This window comes from Lepidochelys kempii, chromosome 17 (genome assembly GCF_965140265.1).
Source record: "Lepidochelys kempii isolate rLepKem1 chromosome 17, rLepKem1.hap2, whole genome shotgun sequence".
NCBI classification, from domain to species: Eukaryota; Metazoa; Chordata; order Testudines; family Cheloniidae; genus Lepidochelys; species Lepidochelys kempii.
The window spans coordinates 3,093,531-3,107,967 of NC_133272.1; the positions used below are offsets into that span (position 1 = coordinate 3,093,531).

General features: G+C 42.9%; 1 protein-coding gene across 8 annotated transcripts in view; it reads left to right on the forward strand.

The window, feature by feature from the left end:
* The window catches only part of SPECC1 (sperm antigen with calponin homology and coiled-coil domains 1), a 171,952-nt gene that overhangs the window by 10,380 nt on the left and 147,135 nt on the right, over positions 1-14,437 (forward strand). Inside the window, exon 1 of one of the 8 annotated variants that reach the window (XM_073315158.1) lies at positions 8,716-8,737. The exons of 6 other annotated variants lie outside the window; for them this stretch is intronic. The gene's annotated coding sequence lies outside the window, so the exon portion shown is untranslated. Of the gene's footprint in view, positions 1-8,715; positions 8,738-8,948; positions 9,050-14,437 lie in introns of those variants that run through there. One more of the 8 variants, XM_073315157.1, reaches the window with a different exon arrangement.

Sequence of the window (14,437 nt, forward strand, 5' to 3'; positions counted from 1 at the left end):
TCAATCTAGGAAGAAAAGCATAAAATGATTCAGTGGCTGGAAATTGAAGCTAGACAAATTCAGACTGGAAATAAAGCATACTGTAAATTTTTAACAGTGAGAGTAATTAACTATTTGGAACAAGTTACTAAGGATCATGGTGAATTCTCCATCACAGACAATTTTTAAATCAAGACTGGAGACTGGATGTTTTTCTAAAAGATCTGCTCTAGGAAGTTCTCTGGCCCGTGTTGTAGAAGAGGTCGGGCTACATGATCACAGTGGTCCATTCTGGCCTTGCAATCTAGGAATCTATGAAAAGTAGCCTCTGATTTTGAGTGCTTAACTTAAAACAACTTGAGTCTGATTTTCAGAGATGTTAAGCATATGTACATCTAGCTGAAGTCAACTGGCACTGCAGGAACTTGGTACCTCTGAAAATTGGACCACTAACTTCTATGTTCCTCACTTGCCCCGTCTCTAAACTGGATATTGCTAGCCTATATCAGTAACTTGTTTGATGTCTGTAAAGCACTTTGAGATCCTGGACTGAGGGTAAGAAGGAAGCACTAGTATTTTATGATGTCCATAATCAAACTTCATAGCTAGCTGCACTCAGAAACCCTGCCTTACATTAGAGAACCCATTAATCTCCTGGGATTTGAAGTATATGTGCTTCATCATTTTTCTTTATCAGTTTGTCCTGATTCTTGTTGCTGCTGGGCCCCCGGGCATGCATCTTGTATAGGAGCTGTGTCCTGCAATGCTGCAGCTGTTCTAGGGCTGTCAGCAGTTCCACTGGAAGCCCCTCAAAAACAGAGGTGACAACTCAGCTGTTTTTATGTATATCATCCTGAAATGCACCATAAAGCTCTAAGCCTAGAGATACCCTGCACCAGCCCATTGAATTCAGTATATTCTATTTCAAAGCAGCCTCAGACACACATCCTGGCCAATCCTAAATTCCTTTTCCTGCTCTGAGAGTTGGTGGCATGCAGCAAAAATGTAGTAATGTGGTGGTTCTGGGGAAGCACCTCACAATGTCAAATGACCATCTTCTTAGTTCCTATTATATTAGCTCTGGGGGAACATGCACCTGATCCCATGCCATCTTTTTCAGCACTTCAATCAAGGAGGAGCAGCTGGGGAATGTACCTGCTGGGCTGCCTGAATAGTCCAGTTACAGCCAGGTAGAGGGCACTTACTAAGCTGCTTGAACAGGGTCACTCTCAATGGATTGTTAATGGGATGATGGCCTCAAAACATATACAATGGGAAAGTAGCAGTGAAAGTGTTCAGATAAAAAATGGAGACCCCCCAAGCCTCTAGTTCACTCTCCACTTGCTACATTGGGCATTAGTTGTTATTATTTTTCATAAGAATACAACGGCACTTTCTTCACCGCTCATGACTTGTCCTGAGGGTGCACAGCCCCCACTGGGGAGCACTAAGTCATAGCTGGACATTCATTTCACTTGTAAATGTCTTGCCCTTTTGAATGGAAGGGAAAACAACAGTAAAGCTACCAGTTTCAGAGTAACAGCTGTGTTAGTCTGTATTCGCAAAAAGAAAAGGAGTACTTGTGGCACCTTAGAGACTAACCAATTTATTTGAGCATAAGCTTTCGTGAGCTACAGCTCACTTCATCGGATGCATCCGATGAAAGCTTATGCTCAAATAAATTGGTTAGTCTCTAAGGTGCCACAAGTACTCCTTTTCTTTTTAGTAAAGCTACCCTTACTCCAGCGAGGGGTTTTAACGGGCTTTTTCTACCCCTCACTTATGTCACACTCACATTACTGAAGCATGTCACCACCTTCAGCTTTTCTGACCCATATTTTTGTCAGTGATATATCCATTGCTGCTGAGAGAACCTTGTATCAATTAGCACAGTTTAAAACAGGAAGAATGCTTCATTTCATTGTCTAAGCCTTTGTTTTCTTTGTAATTATGATGCTGGTTTTGGTACAATATATATATATATATTGTGGTTTCTCATGCTGTAATTTCCATAGCGATCAAAGATTTAGGAACCAGCCATGTTAGTCCTCAGTCAGATTCTTGAGTACACAGGCCACTGCCTGCACTTTTCTTTTGGGCAGAAGTAAGTGCAGATCAGTTTCTACTCCCTAAACTTTAGGGCACAGGCAGTGACATTGGCACATCCCAGTCCCCCCCCCCCCCCATCATCCCAATTGCATAATTTTGCAACTGGAATTCCTGTGGCTTCAGAAAATTCCAGCAGATGTTCCTTAGCCCTTCTATGAGCCTCTCCGTAGTCTCTTTTCTCTATCTGCTACTGGAAGGTGTAAGTGATTGTGATTGATGGTGCAGCCAGAGAGTGGAATGCTGCCAACAGTGCACCATCTGGAAACTGATCTAATACCAATTTACACCAAGTAGAAACCAGTTTCAGGGTATAGTCTTCTGGCTGTCCTCTCTGCAGCAGACGCTGAAAGCACATAAACTGCTGACTCTGGGGTAAGTTACTCTTCTGCTGAAACTGTAAAGGAAAATATATTAAAGGGCTTTGAAAACACCTTGGTTCAAAGTAGTGCTTGCAACATGTTGTTATTGCAATTAGAGCTGTCAAGGAATTAAAAATATTAATTACACGATTAAAAATATTGTACTGGTAAACAATAATAATACCATTTATTTAACTATTTTTTGATGTTTTCTACATTTTGAATATATTGATTTCAACTACAACATAGAATACAAAGTGTACAGTGCTCACTTTCTATTTATTTTTGAATACAAATATTTGCACTGTAAAAAACAAAAGAAATCGAGTATTTCAACTCACCTAATACAAGTACTGTAGTGCAATCTCTTTATCATGAAAGTTGAACTTACAAATGTCAAATTGCATACAAAAAAATAACTGCATTCAAAAATAAAACAATATAAAACTTTAGACCCTACAAGTCCACTCAGTCCTACTTCAGCCAATCACTCAGACAAACAAGTTTGGTTGCGTTTGCAGGAGACCCCACTTCTTGTTTACACTGTCACCTGAAAGTGAGAATAGGTGTTCGCATGGCACTGTTGTAATTGGCGTCACAAGATATTTATGTGCCAGATGTGCTAAAGATTCATATTTCCCTTCATGCTTCAACCACCATTCCAGAGGATATGCATCCATGCTGATGACGGGGACTGCTCAATAACAATCCAGAGCAGAGCGGACTGACGCATGTTCGTTTTCATCATCTGAGTCAGATGCCACCAGCAGAAGGTTGATTTTTTTTTTCATTTTTTATTTTTTTGGGTGGTTCTGGTTCTGTAGTTTCTGCATCGGAGTGTTGCTGTTTTAAGACTTCTGAAAGCTGCTCCACACTTCGTCCCTCTCAGATTTTGGACAGCACTTCAGATTCTTAAACCTTGGGTCGAATGCTGTAGCTATTTTTAGAAATCTCACATTGGTACCTTCTTTGCATTTTGTCAAATCTGCAGTGGCAGTGTTTGTAAATCAAACGTGCTGGGTCATCATCTGAGACTGCTATAACATGAACTATATGGTGGAATGCAGGTAAAACAGAGCAGAGCACATACAATTCTGTCCCAAGAAGTTCAGTCACAAATTTAATTAATTTTTTTTTTTTTTTAACGAACATCATCAGCATGGAAGCATGTCCTCCGCAATGGTGGCTGAAGCATGAAGATGGATACGAATGTTTAGCATATCTGGCATGTAATTACCTTGCAATGCCAGATACAAAAGTGCCATAGGAACGCCTATTCTCACTTTCAGGTGACATTGTGAATAAGAAGCAGGCGGCAGTATGTCCCGTAAACGTAAACAAACTTGTTTTAGCGATTGGCTGAAAAAGAAGTAGGACTGAGTAGGCTCTAAAGTTTTACATCGTTTGTTTTGTTTTTGAGTGCAGTTATGTAACAAAAATAATTCTACATTTGTAAGTTACACTTTCAAGATAGAGATTGCACTACAGTATTTGTATGAGGTGAATTGAAAAATACTATTTCTTTGTCATTTTTATAGTGCAAATATTTGTAATAAAAAATAATATAAAGTGAGCACTGTGCACTTTGCATTCTGTGTTTTAATAGAAATCAGTATTTGAAAATGTAGAAAAAATTCCAAAAATATTTAATAAATTTCAATTGTTGTTCTATAGTTCAACAGTATGATTAATTTTTGTAATCGCAGTTAACTCAAAAAAATTAATTGTGTTTAATTGAGAGCCCTAGTTGCAATGTTATTGCTATTAACATTTCAAACAGCTTTTGGGAGTCAGAGCTGGTCTAGTAACTGAAGAGTTTTCATATGCTATGTTGTTTAATATGTGCAGTAAGGAATTATTTCTGCCCCCCAACAGTACACAAGTCTGACATTGCATTGGGAAGTCCTGGTGAATTAACTGAGAGTGACAGCTGAATCACCTAAACTAAAAGATGGAGTTGCGTCCTTATGTGTATTTGTGAAAAGGTGGTATTCCCACCCTGCTTGAAAATGATCAACACTTCACTCGCTGTGTAGGTTCAAAACGTTCCCCCTTCCTGACATCTGGCTCTCTTAACAAGGTAATGCAACAAACTCCACCCAAGCCTTCTCCTTTGGTGTGACTGTTCTTATGAAAGATCAGCTCAGCCCCAGGCCCTAGGTATCTCTCTCCAGAGGGGATATTCCCCAGCTCCTTTTGATGGATTAATGAGCTGCACCTGCCACAGTGAGTCAGTGGGAGGACAGGGAGCTGTGTTCCTTAGGTGCCACCAATAGTAGCTAAGCAAGCGCAGAGTCACATGAGCCGGGGTGCAATGCAGAGCTGGGCAAACGTAATCTTCAGAGAGTTTTTTTTTAAGTGCTTCTTTACTGGTGGGGTTTTTCCTTCTCCGTATAGTCCCTTACTCATTTGGAATCTTAAATGATTCTCTGTTCTTGTAAGTAGATGCATTTGTTACCCGTTAACATTCTGCTTGGGAATCAGAGAGGGGTCCTGAAAACTGCTGGAGTCGCTTACAGACCCTTATACTTTTGAAAACAAATTCATTCTCTTAGTTGACATGTCCTGGTTTTTCTCTGTTCTTTGATGCTTCAATATTGTTCTTTACTTTTCTGAAATCTCAACAATGCAGAACAAAGGAAACTGGCTGGTTATCTGCCTCCCATAGTCTTCCCTGTCACTCCTATGTGAGATTTCTAACAATCCTGCCCTCTTCTAGCAGAGAGTGTTCTCTCCAGCAGTTGTAAGTGGAAGCTACTGGCTGTGCCATAGGCTGAGCTCACAGGATATCTGAGTGGGAACCTGGACCTGTGTAATGTTCCCCTAATAAACACAGGAAATTCTTGAGTTCTTCAAGTCTGCACACACAGGCGTCTTGCACTGGCTGCACCCTTACAGGCAACTGCCCTTGGAGTTCACTCTTTACATCCACTCTTTTGATTAGCATCATCTTGTTAACCAAGCAGCAGGGTGTTTTCAGCAAAATGGAAGTTGATTGTTGCCCCATGATTCATTCTGCACATAGGCTGCTAGTGCCTTGAACTTCCTTCCTGTCATCAGCAATGAAACTGAGAAAAGAAAAATAAAGAGGAGTTGGTATCGGAGCTGCACAGCGAGAAAAAGGGCAGGGTGAACATAGCCCCAAAGCCACAGCCCGACTCCAACTAATACCCACTCTTCCTGGTGACTTTCCCTTGTAATTAACTCTAGGTTTTATATCTGCAGACAGTAATGTTCCATGCTTCACAACTGAATTAGAGACTCCCTTGAAAACCACATTGATGTTGACATCACAGCCTCGTTTATGGAATGTCTCTTTGTAACTAGGGCTTTTGCAAATACAAGTTCAGTTTGTAAGAGCCTATCTTTGGGTTCAAGTTGTGCTTTCGCCCTCTTCTGTTCCTTGTATAAGCCTCTTTTCCACATCCCTATTTATGAACACCTGCCTCCCAAATGAGCCTCACAACTCAAATTCAGCCTTTGATCCTTTCCATCACACTGTGCCTTAAGCAAGATTGTGGTTGAAAAAGAGCATGCCTCAGCATACATTTAGTTTCCTGGGGTGCTGTGTTGTTATGATGCACTGACTGGCAGGGTTTGTTCATCATAATGCTGTTCATAACACACTGATGCAATTCTGCTCCTGCTGTGTAAGTGATCAGATTGTGCCCAATGGCATGTGTGTTCTAGGAGATTATGGTTATAAAGTGGGTGGGAGACAATAGATGCATGTGTGCGCATGCACAATTTGCCAGCTCTGTCTCTTTCTGCACTTGCACATTTGGTTGACAGATCTATTTCAGATGTGAATCTTGCCGATTCTTTGTTTTAATTTTAAATTACTTTCATATCCTCACTTCACGCCCCTGCTACTGGGTGAAAGGAAGGATGGTTAATGTTCTGGCCTGGGGCTCAGGATGTCTGTTTTTTTACCCTAATCCTGTCACAAACTTCCAGTGTGACTTTGTGCAAGTCATTTAATCTATCTGTGCCTTGGCTCCTCAGTTGTCAAATGGAGATATTTTCCTCCCTTGTGAGGATAAATTCTTTAGTGTAGGTGAGGTGCTTAGATAATTATAGTGATGAATGCCATAGAAAAGGCTACTAATAAATAAATACTGTAGATTTGCTGGGTTTGGGGGGATTGTATGGAACAGTTACTCTGTTATATCCAATGTACCAAAACTCTAGTGAGCAAGTGTTGTGGCTTTTTCCTACTCATGCTGAGCATTTTCAACATTGGGTTTTGGTCATGTGATATCTGTCACAGCTAAAAATACCTTTGAGGACAAATATAGCAGTTCTTTGTGTGTGTGAGAGAGAGAGAGTCTGGGGCTGGTTTCCCACTGAACTCACCAGCAATGACAAAGAGACAATAATGTACTTCAGTTGAAAAAATGTATGTGTGTATTTTCAAACAGAGAACTTTTCAGGTGGTACACGTTGGCCTGGTGTCTCTGGCACTTACTATTGGTTTTTGATTCTGCCATTTTGCAGTTTGCCTTTCCTGGTTCTGAAAGCCGCCCGAAGTCAGCATGGAGTGGAGATTTGAGTGCTATCAGGCTGTCCCTACGTATTACAAACCTGAGTGGTTGTCCATACATTTATCACCAAAAATAATATGATTTGCCTCCCAAGAGAAGAAGCAGAGTTCATTTATATGAAACTATCTGCTAGTAATTTGTTAATATGAATGCCAGATGGTACTGCCTTCTGATTATAGCTTGCAACTGGGAGAGGTCTCAGAAGCCTCATAGCACATAAAAAAGTAAGGATGGAAAAGTTCTATTGTCTGTGTTACCTAGTCTGTCCCCAGATAGCACGGGGATTGACAAACCAGACTGAATACGGTAAATAAACAATGACGTATCTTCCTTGGTCTGCAGCTTTGAGACCTGGACATAGCCGCCCCTGCCTCCAAGATCCAAGGCCCACAGCTTGAGAACAACAAAGACCTGGAAATAGCCTTTGGATGAAGAGTTTACACGTGGCATTTCATTGGCTTCCTTCGGGACTGTGTCAGGGCATCTTAGCCCCTAGAATGAGGGTTTCGGGAGGGACTCAGTGAGGGCAGAGCTATGTATAGGCCACCACTACATTTAGGATCTGATTGTAAACAGCTGGCTAAAATAAATCGTCGCTAGCTTTCTTTTCTAAGGAGACTGCTGTTGTATCACTGTCACTTATATTCTGGGTTCACATCACAATGGGAAGAAACCCAAACCTAATTCTAGAGATGGACCCAAACTAATACCCTGGTCTGAATGGCCTAGGATGCAGATCCAGAGAAGAATTTTGCAAATAGCCCTGCCTCTATAATAGGCCAAACCAACACCCTAGCTCTGAATATGCCCCAAACTTGGAAGTGTTTGAAATTCACATTTGGTTCTAATTTCTGCCTGATTCCTGTCTGTAAAGATTCCTTGCCCCTTCTCATAGAATCATAGAATATCAGGGTTGGAAGGGACCCCAGAAGGTCATCTAGTCCAACCCCCTGCTCGAAGCAGGACCAATTCCCAGTTAAATCATCCCAGCCAGGGCTTTGTCAAGCCTGACCTTAAAAACCTCTAAGGAAGGAGATTCTACCACCTCCCTAGGTAACGCATTCCAGTGTTTCACCACCCTCTTAGTGTTCTCTCTGCACACTAAAGCTCACTCACTCCAGAGGGCTGAAAGCTGAGGGGGAGTCCCACAGGCATTTCTCAGCCCCTTACCCCTTATTCACTTTCTTCTAGCCTAGGAGCTGATGGGTGTTTGTGCTTGGTGAGCCACAGACAGGTCACTGAGATCTGATGGGGCGAGGCACTCTTTCCATTCCCCTGTGCTATCAGCACAGGGATCTCAGGTCTTGACAATATGGGGAGCTCTGGGGCTGGATTCCTATTTCTCCTTCCCCTACCCCGCATATTAGATCATGACTGAATCTCTGTTTTATTGTAAAAACCCCACTCTGCACCTTTTCAATGCAGTGGTAGAGGTGAGGGAAATGCCCCTTGAGTGGGGCTACTGGGGAGGAGATGCTCCGTATGGAATATAAGGGCTTGTGGGTGCAGCTTCTGTAATTTTCCTCCAAAGACCACCCCCGCCCCCGCAAATATCTCCTTTTCGTGCCCGCCTCGTTATCTTTTCTGCAATATAAATGCTGCATTTCAGTTGATCAGATTATATAGACTTGACTGGGGTTTGTCATACCATCTACCAATGTACACTTCTACTCGGAGGGCTGAAGGAATAAGGAACCTTCCCTGCTTTCTGAAGGGGACTGCTGCCCTGCATAGCTCTGAATTCAGGTACAAATGGCTTGCCTGCAGGAATTCCTCCTGGTATGATGGAAGTATAATATTTCTCTTTCCCTTGAGAGAGAGAGAGTGTGTGTGTGTGCACACATACATGCGTGTGTGCTAAATGCCAAAGCGCTGGTAAAGCCAGCTTGTTCCGTATGTGAATCATTTCTCAAGCAGCTCTCTGTGTCTCATTGCAATGTGGTTTTCCTCTCAGGGAAGCACTAAAGCCCTGAATTCTCAGTCTGGCTTGCACATGTTGTCAGAGGCTAGCAGGAGACAGTTTTCCTTTTAATACAAGGAGGAGAAAAAGCCTTCACTGTAAGTATTTAATCCTCTTTTTATTTGTAAGGTGGGAACTGGATTCTTCTCTAGTGGGCTTTAGTGGACAGAAGTGCATTCTTGCAGCAAAGCAGACTGCCTTGCTTAACAACACCTGGATGTAATGTCTGACTCTAAATAAAACTAGATTGGATGAAGCACTAGAAAATGCACTGTAAGGAACACTGCTGCATTGGCGGGGAGCTGGGTTGGATGGTCTATTAGATGTTAACGATAGAAAATGATCCTATGAGAACTGGCTACTGTGTATTTTTCTGTTTAGCTGCGTGGAGCTGAGCTAGTGACTGATGGGCTGAAGCTGTCATTCTGCCTGCCTCGGCTCTCTTCCTGTTGGTGTTCAGTGATGTGTTCTAACAGCAGGGTTAAACAGGAGCACAAATAGGTTTCCCCAACCCTGCTGCTGAGATTGTCCAGTCAAGAAGGGGCCAGGCTGCTGTGCAAGCTGCTTCAGAAAAAAATTGGCAGTTACCTCGTCTGCAAGGGGAATGAGTACAAATGTTGGGGAGCATGGCCAGATCTGTGCTCTCACTCCACCAAAGAAGGGGGCTGCTGAGACTCTCAGAAGGAAGCTCCAGTTTCAACAGTTTAGTAATTGGCCATCAAATGTGCTTTGAGCTGAATCTTGATGGTAATAGCAATCATAATAATACGCAGCACTTGTATTACAGCTTTGCAGAGCTGTACAAATGCTAATTAAGCTCAGTGTTTGTAATGAAGCATTACTGGCGGAACTGGACAGGAAATGGGGACTCTTCCCCCGCTTTCCCTCATCAGCACAATCTAATTCTCTCTCTACATGTCATCCCTTTAACATGGTTTGTGTGCCTCTACTCCCTACAAACTGGAAATTATTCTGTTGTCAATCAGGGTCTCAGTTGAGAAGGGGATATTTGATTGTTCTTCAGTGGTGTGATTCTGCTGATTACTTAGCCCTGGTCTACACTGAGTGGGATCAATCTAAGTTACACAACTTCAGCTACGTGAATAACATAGCTGAAGTCAACGTACTTAGATCGACTTACCGCGGTGTCTCCACCACGGTGAGTCCACTGCTGCTGCTCCCCCGTTGACTCCGCCTGCACCTCTTGCGGCGGCGGAGTACAGGAGTCGACAGGAGAGCGCTTGGGGGGTGGGGGTGGGGTCGATTTATTGCGTCTAGGCCAGATGGAATAAAATCGATCCCCGCTGGATCAATTGCTGCCAATGATCGAGAGAGACCCTGTCCTGGATCAGCTCCTGTTGCAACACCTGAACCAATGTTCCCTCTAATTTTTGACAGGCCATGTGCCCCAAAAATTTCTTCTGTGCAAATTGTTGTTTGCACGCAGTGTTTTGCCGTGTGCATGGGGTTTAGGATCTGTGTGCGCGTGCACATGCGCACAGCTTAGAGGGAACAGTGACTGGACCCCACTGTGTGATTCCATGGGTTTCACAGCTCCCTGGTGGTTGGCAGGCCATAGCTTGCAAACCCCTGACTCTGATGTTTGAATCCATTCGGCTTTGTTCATCTCTATCCACATGCAGAATGAATAATTTGAAAATGCAGAAGTCTACTGGTTTCTCTTGCAGTTTTAGAGTTCACAATGGCTTCCTCTCTCCAGTGAAACCTTTCTGCTAGGATTTCACAACACTGACAACTAACAATTAAAAGTTCAAAAGGTCCCAGTTAATTAACAGGCTACTGTGCACATTTGCAGAGCACAACCTCTCTGCCAGGCAACTTTCAGAAATTAATGATTGCTATGCATCACCGTGAGGTGTGTGCATGGAATAGAGATAGGTGGGGTGTGCTGGAGATTGTGATCACCTATGCATTGTGCGTGGGAGAAGTGGACTTGCTTTTTTATTTTTGTTTGGCTTTTCCATGGGGCTCCTCACCAAGGTACATGAGGATTTATTCTATATCCCAGTTCATCTTCCCAAAACGCCATCTTCAGATGACCAGTATTATTCCCATTTTATAGATGGGGAATAAAGGCACAGAAAGATCCTGTGACTTTCCCGAGGTAATACAGGTAGTCTGTGGCAGAGCTGGGAATAGAATTAAGATCTGAATCCCAATCCATTGTCTTGACTACAAAATCATCCATCCTTTGCCATGTCTCATGCATGTGGTGGGCGGGTTGTCAGGTATTTGTGTGCTATGTTTCTCTTACAACCTAGATAATGTGTTCTATGGCAGTTCCTTCTGTTCCTTCTAAGTGCATCTCTGCCTGTACTCTGCCAGAAGGTGTAATGACATGGCATTATCAGGCAAACCCACTGTAATTACTCTTCCTCTCTTTAGTAATTACATAACTGTGTCCTGTGTAAAATAGAGCATCCTTCTCTTTATTGTGGATTGGTAAGACATGCAATGTTAACCCTCCGTGTCTCATCCTCCACTTGCTCCAGTCACGGGGGTAGCAGAAGAGGATTAACAAGAACCAGCTACCTTCAGATGGCTCTGATAGCCCCTTGTTCTCAAAATGTACCTGCATTATACCACACCAAGGTTAAACCCATCTTCTCAGGCCAGGAAGGTGTCGGGGATAGCTCTGAGTGGTTTAACTTTTTTATGGCTAAAGGCTGATTTTAAACTCCCAACAGCTTGGAAATTCAGAATCAAGGCTCAACCTCTATCTTTCTTTTGACCTCCTGTGCCCTAAGTCTCAAAGTAATGGCTGATTATACACACCGTGTAAGCTGGGACACCTATCGTCTGGAAGCTATGAGCTGAGATGATGCGGTAGTTGCAACTGTACAGATTCTTCTGGTTTCTCTAGAGTGAAATCACTCCTTGAATGTAGAAACCTGTTAATTTTAGTGTGGTTTGATGAAATTTAGCATTAACTGGGTAGCCTTTTTATATGCACACAGGTACAGCCTCTGTGTTCCTCTAAGCACAAGCACACCCAAAAGCACATTTTCCCCCCTCCCTCTTTGCTTTGTTGCCTTTTTCACGTGCAGCTGTCAGTAACATGTTGAGCACAGAGTTGCCACATTCAAGTCTAAAACCCTGGCCTGGAGTAAGAAAAAGATCATATCAGTTCTTGCCCAATCAACCTTTTTTAGACTACACCTATAACTTCTTAACCAATTAATTTAAATGTGGTGGTCTGTTTGTTTGCTGATTGCCAGTACAAATCAGTGCTTCAAGAAGCCCACCATCTAGCTGGTGGTGATTGTCTTCTTATAGGATCAGCGCTGACCAAATCTCTGCTAGCTTATGCGTTTTTTATCTCTACATTCCCCCCAGTGATCAGGAGGCAGAGGAAAGTGCCTGGGTGTCTCCGAGGTACCTGAGCCTAATTGAGTTCTGATCTAGGACAACTCCATGTGGTTTATCTGGTAAAATAGCAAAGCTATATTTTTCCTGTGGCTTGTAAATGTCAAGAATGTGGACCCAACACAAGAAAAACAGAGCTGAATAAATCCTCTGTCCATTTGCACAAAACTAGGGTTTTATTTAAACTTTGTTTCCTTTCTTATGTCCAGCTGGAAAATGGGATCCAGTTGAGAACAAGAAACCCATAAGCCCAAAACTCTCGGGAGACGTTCTGTGGTGATGGGACTTGGAGACAAGGCAATTCTCTTTTGTTATTTGCCTGACTGTCTCTGGTAAAAATCACTGATTAGTCATAGTCCAGGTCTACACTGAAAAGTTATGTCGACCCAGCTGTGTTGCTTAGAGGTGTGAAAAATTCATATTCCTGAGCAACATAGTTAAGCTGACCTAGCCCCTGGCATAGACAATACTAGGTTGACACAAGAATTCTTCTGTTGACCTATCTACTGCCTCTCAGGAAGGTGGATTAACGACAGCAATGGGAGAACCCTTCCTGTTGCTGTAGTGTCTACGCTGAAGTGCTACAGCAATGCAACTGCAGCTGTGCCGCTGTAGCAATTTAAGTGTCGACGTAGCCTTAGTCTTGAGAAAAGAGAAGGGATTTTATAACAATCTTCAAATATATTAAGGACTGTTCTAAAAAGGACTGTGATCAATAGTTCTCCATGTCCACTGAAGGTAGGACAAGAAGTAATGGGCTTAATCTGTGGCAAGGGAGATTTAGGTTAGATATTTGGAAAAGCTTTCTAACTATAAGCGTAGTTACGCTCTGGAACAGGCTTCAAAGGGAGGTTGTGGAATTCCCATCATTGGAGGTTTTAAGGAACAGGTTGGGGACATACCTGTCAGGGATGCTCTAGATTTATTTGGTCCTGCTTCAGCACAGGAGGCTGCACGTGATGATTTCTTGGGGTCCCTTCCAGCCCTACAATCTATGATTCTATGACTGATGACCCACTGGTGACTGCAGGAAGGATGTGTTTTATTGTGTGCAACACTGAATCCATCCAGAGATTGTAATTGCTGACCTGGGCTTTGGAAGTAGTAATGGGATGGTTTATTTGAGGCGGTGACCAGGTGCTCGACATTCATGGCTGGTTAGACCTTTCTCTGCCCAGGCCACTCCTGATTATAACATACTGGTGAGGATTGCATAATGCCAGTAAATAAATATCCCCTTAAGGATAAATGATAGGAATTAGACTAGGAAAAGAACAAGATCAGCCTTAAGCGCAAGTCAGACAAGCAACTGCTGGAGACTCTGCAGTAGCCTCATAGCCTGTTTAGCTCCTCCCTACAATGCAACCACCCACCCTCAGACAATTAGACCTTGTCTCTGGGGGCTCCAGAGTAGTTTCAGTGTTCAAGAGTGGCTCCATGTGATACTGTGCGGGGAAAGGGAGAGTAATGGGCAATGTGGAGGGGCTCTTTACACTGCAGACCAAGGATAGCATGCATGAAGGGGATTCTCAGAGGACTCCATATGGTGGCCTTCTTGTTTACTCATGGAGGTAGAGGGCTCTTTTGTGGCTTTCAGTAACCATAGAGTTAAGCATAATATAAAAACCTAATAGGTAGTGACTTCCATGAGGGAAAGAAGTCCTTGTACAACCCTATAAAGGATGTCACATGTGACCCTAAACTGCTATGTGGGAGCCACTGTGGGCTGATGGCTTAAGCACAGGACTGGACATTCTATTTTTGACTCTGCCACTGATTTGCTGCGTGATCTTGGGCATGTGCCTTAGCCTCCATGTGTCTTTGGTTGCAAAGTGTGTAGATTTATTATTATAGCACATTTTTCTGGACTGTTGAAAGTAAAATACCTAGGTTAGGACATGCAAAAAACCCACAGTCCTCCTCCTTGCTATAACTTATAGTCTGGGCATGAAAGTTTCCAAGTAATTTATTGTTTCTTGCTATCTCATTAACAAAGTGTGAGTATCCAGCATTAAATGTTATGAGAAATGGAGTCTGCTGAGAATGTTCTGGCCCTCTAGACCATTGGAACCAGCTGCTCAGTGGAGGGGGTAGGGCTT